We start from the raw sequence: 10096 nt of genomic DNA, 5'->3' as shown, positions 1-10096 counted from the left end.
TGGCTAGTAGATACATAAATTATCTCTTCTTAGTGCTCCCTTCACCAAAGTGTACGCTGAAATCAGCACAAAATTCGATTTTAGATATCAAGTGTCTTAAGTAGCACAGGAAATTCCATTTGACTGAGAAAATTTTCGAAGTTGCATTTGGAGAATGGCACACTGAGACAACAATTTTATTAAGATCTTAAAACTCCAAAGCAGCCAATGCTAAACCTAGGTCCACAGAGTAGCGTTTTAAATGAGTTTCTTTAAGACTGAATTTTCTGCTGCCATATATAGATACACCAGTAAAAGAAGCACTTGCTCTATACTATGCACTTAGCCAGTTAATTATTTAATACAGGTGTAGTGCTTAGCTTCCTGTACTGATAACCAATGTTAACATAGACTAAGCACATCTGGCTTCTCTTCTATAAAGAATGACAGCACATCAAGTTTAGTCCTAAGACATTGTACTCTGGCACTGCTTATAACTGTAGGGGTGACATTCTGGGTAGTATGTGATACGTTTCCACTTAGTTGATCCTGGTATCTGTTTAAGCCGGCCGCGGTGGCCAAGCGGTTCTAGGCGCTTCAGTCCGGAACTGCGCGACCGCTACGGTTGCAGGTTCGAATCCTGCCTTGGGCATGGATGTGTGTGATGTTCTTGGGTTAGTTAGGTTTAAGTAGTTCTAAGTTCTAGGGGACTGATGACATCAGATGTCAAGTCCCATAGTGCTCAGAGCCATTTTAACCATTTTTATCTGTTTATAATAGAGAAGGCTATTTCACAAGGTTAATGGTTATTCTTCGAAATAAAAACGCTTCATGATAATATTTTGGGACATATAATGTTCACAATTACTTTATCTCTTAATTCAAAGTCAACACTAACTTTTAAACTGTTATTAAGTCCCTTACTTTCGAGCTTCTCAGCTGTAAAGCTGCTATGCTGACGAAACGTCTTTCGCTGGAAACTAATGACGTCTTCTGGAGTTGTCTCACTTCTCACTCTGCTCAGATGCAACCAAGCCCTTTTTTCACCACACAACATTCCTTGTTCTTAACTTCTACCGACTATTTCCTTAGTCGTGCTTTAAGTTTGGCACTTGTAGTACATTTTTGTACGAATGCTTATGTTCTTCAGCCATGTTTCAACACTGACTCCTTCTCCTTTAGACTTGTTGAAAGGGTGCCTCTGAATTATAGTTAGTTTTCGTCTCTGATATTTACAGGATCGTTAGCGATATTTAGATCATAGCACTGGTTTGTTTCCGTCTCGTTAGACGACTTGCTATTTACATTTGGAATGTATGTCGCTGTAGTGACAATTTTTTTGTTTACTTGAGAAGTTGTTCGCATGTGTTAAGTCATTGTACACATTCGATTTAATTTTGTTGTTTTGTTTACTACTTACATTTGAACTGCATGTATATGTGACAATTTGTTGTTAACTATCAGTTAATTTTTTGGGTAGATCACTTGCAATATGTCACGACCTTTTGTCTTCAATTTGTTTACTTTGTTGTAGTTTAGAGAACTCCGATGCACAGCACTTCATTTGTTTACTATTTATTCTTCGGTTGTGTGAGTTCGTGTCGTGGTTCTGCTCACAAATTTATGATTTTCGTTTCATAGAATTAATTTCCACAAAGTCCAAGCTGTTGTCATTGATTTCTTCCCTAGGCTTTTTTGTGCACTATGGTGGCTGCAATAAATATTTTTCTAATCTTGCATTTGAACTGAGAACTGTGTTTAATTTTATTTTTGTTTCTGAGTTGTGGTTTGGTAGTTTATCTCTTAACTTGACTAAATTTTGTATAGACTCTAGTAAGTTGACGCAATTGTTTACACATTTTTTTTAGGTTCCTGTGTTCCTTTTTCTCTAAAAAGTTCGATACCTAACTTTGATTTTATCCATACTGGATGAGAGGACGTGGTTGTGAAATAATTTGCAGCAGGAAAGCGATAAATATGAGAGAGCTGGGGGTCTATAAAATTCAGTGTAACACGTGCAAGGCAAACTATGTAGGCCAACTGGTAGGCCCTTTAAAGTACGTTACAAAGAACATATACCGAGCGAGGTGGTGCAGTGGTTAGCACACTGGACTCGCATTCTGGAGGACGACGGTTCAATCCCGTCTCCGGCCATCCTGATTTAGGTTTTCCGTGATTTCCCTAAATCGTTTCAGGCAAATGCCGGGATGGTTCCTTTGAAAGGGCACGGCCGATTTCCTTCCCAATCCTTCCCTAACCCGAGCTTGCGCTCCGTCTCTAATGACCTAGTTGTCGACGGGACGTTAAACACTAACCACCACAACTACAAAGAACATAGCGATGCTTTCCAGCTTAATAATTTCGAAAAGTCTGCTGTAGCCACTCATATTTGGGAAACGGGACACCCCATGTTGGGAATAGATCACGATCTCTTTATTTTACATAGACAGGACCAACGCAAAAAACTGGATCTACTAGAACAGCTGGAAATTACGACACATGGCGTGGATATTCAGAACACACTGAATTAACAGCTAACTGGTGATAAAAATAACTTTTTCAAACATTTCACTGGTTTCTTTTAGTAACTACATTTTTAGCAATTGGTAGGATACCATCATTTCATGAGGTCCTTGGAACATGTATACGTTATCTGTCTGTATAGACATCTCTATGACTTCCTTTCTTACTTGCGTGGGAGCTCACTCGCGTTTCAGTGTCGTCTTTGGCTACGTGGTGTGTGGTATCAACGAAGACGCACGGGCGGTTTACGACGACAGAGGAGAGAGCCATGTGGTTAGATGTTGAACACCATAGGCGACAACATTTTAATTTTTTTTTTTATTTTGACGACTATGTGGAGATGCACCTTCGAAGACTCGCCTGCAACAAGGGAAGTAGCCACGATGTTTTAAATTTATTATCAATTTTATTGTGCCTGCTCCATATACCATTTTAGCGAGTTTTAACAGGTTTTTTTTTGTTATTGTGATGATGGAAGCTTGATTTCCGAAACGCGTCAATCTTAGCGTTTTACATTATAAACAAGTGGTTGAGCCGATATATTTTTTAACATCGATACCTAAACTCCTCTCACATGCTTCACAATGAAACTTGATTCGTTCTTTTGAACACGTCACAGCACAAGCTTCACTGTTATTTTTGGGCCTACACAATCACTGTGGATCGATTTTAGACGCCACAATCCACATATTATGGCTATTTATGTGCCATTAACTGCTTTTGCACTTTACTCGTTGTTTGCTATCATCACTCCCCGCCACTATTACAGTGAGAGAATATATTTATATTTTAAAACAGGTTTTCATCCTTACAAAAACTTATTAATACCTGGAGCACGGTCAGTCAGCTAAAGCCAAGGCTTTCTGACCCGTCTTTCGATGAGAATACTCAAGATATTAAGAGTAACTTCACCTTATGGCGCGCTGTATTGCTCGAAATGGAAGCTGCAAAACTATTTTTATACCACCACGATTTTTAGGCATGAGTGAAGAAGAATTGGGCTTGTTAAATAGCAGTAGTGGAAAAATGGCCTTTACAGGGACGCTCTGAGGAATGGACACAAATGAGTTTTCTGCAATTGGAATATCTCCACATAAGCAATCTTTTATGTTATACAGAAAAGTTAATTTGCGATGAACTAATATTGTGTAGGACAAATGTTGAGCAGTTGTTGTGTGCATTTAGGGAACACACATGTTCTATTTAAAAAGGTCTGATAGTATTAGGTGCCAACACAGACATTATGACGTTAGAAGTTAGGGTAGATTTGATGAGGGCTCTGCGGTATCCTTATTAGAACCCCACTAATGGAAAAGAAATGTCCTGTTCTAACACACTCCAAAAACATCCTAGAAGAAACTGATCTCTCAGGTAGAGAGGTCTCCTAATCAGTGTAGTAAATTTAAGTTTTGATTCGATATGACAAAAGAAAAGAGAAATGGATATGCAGATGTCCAAATGAAAATGGTGAGGGATATAAGGATCAAGTAATGGCAAGAGCTTTTTATATTTCTCATTTCGATGCGTGGTGTCTAGTACACAACCTGTCGTTGGCTACACAAAGGGAGACTGGGATGTATCGGCCAGCAAAAAATGTGTGCAATAATGTAGTCAAGAAGATAATAAATCGTCAGCTGGGGATGAAAGACAGATTCCACCATCGTAAAATGAGGAATTGGACCTGCATTTGTTGCGACAGCCAGGCTGCCTACTTATTGTTACAGGACCATCCACTGAGGGATGACGCACCGACTGTGTATGACAAGAAGGAGGAATTTAGTGTTTAACTTCCGTCGACAACGAGGTCATTAGAGACGGAGCACAAGCTCGAATTAGGGAGGAATGGAGAAGGAAATCGGCCGTGCCTTTTGTGTATGACAAGACAGACTCAGCGCTAAACGAATGATATGCTGTCAGTGCTGTGTACATACGAAACTTCTTAATAGTACTTGTCTGTTAGTATCAGTGTCTGGAAAAAATCGTATTTTGTACAAAAAAAACCAAATTATGCTTTCTCATGACTGAAACCATATAAAGAAAAAACGCAATGAATTGTGTAGTAGTATTTAGCACGTGAAAAGAAAAAAATGTATCTCCCTCTGCAATTTTTTATGGAAAAAATTATTGTAAATATAATTGTAGTAACTATTTCACAAAGAGCATGCTGAATAATCATGATAAATAACTGTACTGTTACTGCTAATAAACTCTGTTTATATGAATGCATGGCATCTGCTTTTTTGGACATGCAAAAAGAACAGGCACCACACATTCATATAACTGATTGTCCTTCAGACAATCAATCCATCACCTTTCAGTGCAAGTGCACTATTGCATTTGACCTCCTGTGAAAATTTCAAAGTAGTTGAGCATAGAGGACATGGACGAGGACTGTAGACAGGTGGCGCTAGGTTAGAATGTTTGGTTGGTCAAACGACATGTCGAGATAGTCCACACAATTGCAACAGAAAATGTGTCTGGGCGACGTGGTGGGTAACGAAACTGCCTAGTAAGCAGATGATTTCAGGTTTCAAATCCCAGTCTGACATACATTTTCACTCATCGCCACTCATTTGTCATAAAATCCAGATGCAGCTAACATCAGCAATTCCTTCCCTTTTGTGTCCTTTCTTCCACCCTCCACCTTTAATTTACGTAACACACTTTATATTAATTTGTTAGATGATGTTTTTATTTAAAACCCATAGATCCTTATGATATTGTTGCTAAACTAAGGATGAATAAAAAAAATTAAAAAATGACATTTTTGGATCATATCTCTTTTTTATTTACATATCTGTACACACACACACACACACACACACACACACACACACACACACACACACACATGCAGTTTATTTACAGTATTGCGCAAATAATTGATTTCTATATGCTTTGAATTCAGTCTGAATCATATTCAGTCCTATAGGCGCAAACACATAAACAGGGTGAAGCGAAATTAGCGCACTCACATGCCAGCGATAAAAAAAATGTCTTTCACAAAATTTCGTCCTGCGAGTACATCCAGCAGAAAAATGATAATGATGGTAAACAATGGCAATCTGGCAACACTGTAACCACATGAGGGGTAACTACCTCTGTCAGCATATATTGGTTCTGCTGTATGGTTGGTGCAATGGATCTGCCGGTACGGCAGCTAAGCGTGTTCGGTCAGAGGGTTAACTGCCCTCTGCAATAAAAAAAAAACCTGAGAGAATGGATCAATATCGAACTTCAACGGGCGTCAGGTGACGTCCACCACGAACAATTGCAACGAACAATAACGAACAAAAAATCAGATTACAAAAAAAGAAAAAGATAGAGTTTTTGATTAGCTTGCAGAAGGTCGATTGTTCGATCCTGGGTGGGGGTGCATTTTTTTTATTTGCTTATTTTATTCTGACATTTCGTACCGTAATATACACCGTTTCTTTTGTCACATGTGTCCTAAAGTTACAACATTTTGTAACACAACATAACAAATACATTGTTAGACAAATAAGAAACAGACATTTGAAACAAATGACCTGTCATAGGACAGAATAGCTACAAAAACAATATGAGTTTCGAGATGTACACAATACAATAACACAACATCTACTTGTCATTTATAATACATGTAATATGAGCCCTCAGATGTCGCACATTGGCAACCAGTGACGGTAATAATGTCCATGTTAATGACCGCATGACCTTCACAACAGAATACGTTGTCCTCAGAAGAACCGACACCAAAGTGGCCTCCCTGCACATCCAAACATTGCGCAACCCGCGAGACCGTACAGCTCTGGACCTTTCTGCGCCCACAGTAACAAGAGCAGCATTTAACACTCGCTACCAATTCTTCCACATTCGTCGGTGGAGTAAAGTGCACGTGCTCCTTCAGGTGTCCCCAAGGAAAGAAATCCAGGGGATTTAGGTCAGGTGAATGTTGTGGCCATAAAACTGGACCTCCAGTTAACGTCATGGACGGACCACGCGCCGTGGGGCCGGGTTGCCATGGAGTCCGGGCGTCAGTCCCCAGTGGCGCCTGTGACCAAGGCCGCGCTGCGGCCAGTCCTGCTAGAAGTTCTTGCTGTATGTTGAAGACACTCTCATGAGTGAAAGCTGCTTCATCTGACCATATTATGGTGTTCACGAAATCATCTTTGGCTTCGTGTTGTTATTGGAACCATTAACAGAATTGAATCCACTAATGGCAATCTGCAGGATGCTGGTGTTGAATGAAACCATAATGATAAGGGTGCTGCCCCTGCTTCTGCAGCACAATAATGACCATGCGTTGCAAGACACGCAGCTGCCTTGCTATGCTACATGTACGTTGCTGAGGTTCTTGGTGTATGACATCCAGAATATCTTCCTCAGTAGCTGGAGTATGGCCAGTTCGTGGACAACCTCTGTCACGCAGTGGAGAAAGCAGAGACCCTGACTCCCGAAGGCACAGCTCCAGACGGCGAAACATATTTTTATCTGGATGGCATCAACGAGGATATCTAGCAGCATATTCACAAGCGGCAACACCAGCTCGGTTATTAGATGCACCAAAGACCAGAAACATATCCACATATTATTGTTTGTGAATGCCATGCATCTGCCACACTCGTTTAGAAGTTTACACTGAGAAAATTCCATATGTGTACAGATGTACATTGGAGTGGACAGCGCATACAGTACCAACACGCCATCAGTCCTGCACGCTGTTCCACCGAACGCGCATTACCCCTCTGACAGATATTGTTCTGCATGGTTCATTCTGACACCGCTAATGTCAAATGTTCAGTTTCGAATTGCACTATTTCCCCAATGGTAATAGACGTGATATTTCCACAACCTCATCTATAGAATAATATGTTATGGCCGTTTACTACTTGTTACGACTTCTGCAGTACTTATTAGCAGCAGAGACAGTGGCTGCGCCAAAGACTGAAACGGTGTGGAGTTTTACAATTATTTATTGAACTTTCTTTACAATTTCTCCCTCGTCGCCGCTGCCCAGCCCTGTGGATCCCTCCGTCTGACTGGTGCTGTGTAGATTCTCCGACAATGCCCGCAATGCGCGCCGGAGCCTCAGGCCACCAGTTCTCCGCTGAAGTCAGGATGCCCTGTGGTTGAGATGAACTCGTCGCCGCTCGGAGCCGCGTCGCCGTGAGGTCAGCTGCCGACGCTTGCTGCACCGGCGGCTGGGAAGCCGTCAGTCGCGAGGTCCCGTCATGGACGGACCACGCGCCGTGGGGCCGGGTTGCCATGGAGTCCGGGCGTCAGTCCCCAGCAGCACCTGTGACCAAGACCGCGCTGCGGCCAGTCCTGCTGGAAGTTCTCGCTGTAGTTAGTCAGCTATGGTGCCGACCGACCTCGGGCCGATCCCCAGAGTTGAAGGTGACATCTGGCGGTGAACGGATGACTCCTGCGAGCTGGAACAGACTTCCGGAATCGTCATCTACGAAGATTGAACATTCGGACCTGGACCACGTCCGTCCTCAGATCCGAACTGCTTCCTAATGGCTTCTGTCTGTTGCTGCCTGCGCTCCACTATTTGTATCCGGCAGGAGGACGTTTTCTACTCTCAGTGGCAGCTTCTTGTTATTACTCCCGCAGTATGTTGCAGCGTAACTTAGCGTACTAGCCTCACTTCTCCTTACTCAGCACTCTCCAGGCTTCGCTCGGTGCTCGGTCTGTGTGCGTCCTTGCGTCAGCTTGTTGGTAGACTGCAACTGTGAGCAAGGCTATCTGTACCGCACTTACTTCGCAACGCCTCGGTCGCTGGCGTGCCTGTGTTTTGCCATTCTCCACTGCGTGAAGCAATGCTTACTACATGTGGCCCCAACACTGCCTCCTCGTAAAAATTAAATTCGTCCCCGAATTTACCCTATACGTTAACTCTAGTTCTATCCTATATTCTACTGATTCCCTGTATACATCCAGGTTGCCCTGACTCATGCCCTACTGGTAATCCATTCTACAGGAATCTCATGGAGTTGTCTTGCATTAACGTGCTGAATCCTCCGTTTTAATAAGACATATACCACACTGATAAATACAACCAACACGGTAATAGTACTGATTGAAATACCATTGGTCACTATGCTACGTTTCCCCCTGGTATCATACTCCTCCACATGCCTTAATAATTGCTGCATTGAAATTTGACCTTTTTCCGAATCTACTAGGTTATCTATCGTTTGAAATAGTGTAGCATCCAAGGTGTCGTTAATATAAGTCAAATTTTCTCCTGGAGCGCTGCTGAATGACGCATCTGGCCAGTACAACGTCAGATGAGTATCTGTAGCCTTGGTAACTCCCGTGACTGTCGCTGGTAAGCTGCAATGATCATCTACTATTTGACAATTTGTCCTGTTGATTAGCAAACCACTGTCCATTGTCATAACACTTGACTGATATCGTTTCCGTAGCGAATACAGAATACAACCAACGCCTCCCAACTTGCTGAAAACGTGGCGTAGGCTTCACTAATATTATCCAACACTCTGAAGCTTCTGGTTCTGCCCTAAATATCTGGATCTCACCCGACCTCTTGCCCGTGAAAACAATCCGTGATGAACAAATGGAAACTGACTCTGTTAGACATCTACTCAACTCTAAACTCGACATAGTAGCATGAGTATCCCCCTCCTTAGAAATTAATAAAATCTCCTGTGTCCTGAACTGTACGGCCTTTCCCATGCGCTCCCATCTGACTGGATAAGGATGCACTGTGTAACAGTGATACTGTCTCTCCACACTAGTTACTGGAAATCTAATTTCTATATACATCTTAACTAGATCCGTTGTTACCTTAATCCTAGACAAATGATAAAAAAGTGACACACTCGCTTCAATTATCAGCACTACTTGTACCCCCTCTGGAAACTCTTCCTCTGCCTGCTTAACACTCCGTCTGTGGTAACATCTACATCTCTACATCTACATCTACATCCCTACTCCGCAAGCCACCTGACGGTGTGTGGCGGAGGGTACCCTGAGTACCTCTATCGGTTCTCCCCTCTATTCAAGCCTCGTATTGCTCGTGGAAAGAAGGATTGTCGGTATGCTTCTGTGTGGGCTCTAATCTCTCTGATTTTATCCTCATGGTCTCTTTGCGAGATATACGTCGGAGGGAGCAATATACTGCTTGACTCTTCGGTGAAGGTATGTTCTCGAAACTTTAACAAAAGCCCGTACCGAGCTACGTCTCTCCTGCAGAGTCTTCCACTGGAGTTTATCTATCATCTCCGTAACGCTTTCGCGATTACTAAATGATCCTGTAACGAAGCGCGCTGCTCTCCGTTGGATCTTCTCTATCTCTTCTATCAACCCTATCTGGTACGAATCCCACACTGCTGAGCAGTATTCGAGAAGTGGGCGAACAAACGTACTGTAACCTACTTCCTTTGTTTTCGGATTGCATTTCCTTAGGATTCTTCCAATGAATCTCAGTCTGGCATCTGCTTTACCGACGATCAACTTTATATGATCATTCCATTTTAAATCACTCCTAAAGTGTACTCCCACATAATTTATGGAACTAACTGCTTCCAGTTGCTGACCTGCTATTTTGTAGCTAAATGATAAGGGATCTATCTTTTTATGTATT

At 42.2% G+C, this 10096-nt stretch overlaps 1 non-coding gene across 1 annotated transcript; it reads left to right on the top strand.

Annotated features, from left to right (window-relative positions):
• Positions 1-2060: 2060 nt before the first annotated feature.
• On the top strand, positions 2061-2133 carry Trnaa-cgc (transfer RNA alanine (anticodon CGC)). Its single transcript has one exon. It is a non-coding gene; the product is annotated as a tRNA-Ala (tRNA).
• The last annotated feature ends 7963 nt before the right edge of the window (positions 2134-10096 follow it).

Source organism: Schistocerca gregaria, chromosome X (genome assembly GCF_023897955.1).
Source record: "Schistocerca gregaria isolate iqSchGreg1 chromosome X, iqSchGreg1.2, whole genome shotgun sequence".
Taxonomy (NCBI): Eukaryota; Metazoa; Arthropoda; class Insecta; order Orthoptera; family Acrididae; genus Schistocerca; species Schistocerca gregaria.
The sequence above is the reverse complement of the archived record's forward strand: the minus strand, read 5'-3'. Positions and strand labels throughout refer to the sequence as shown.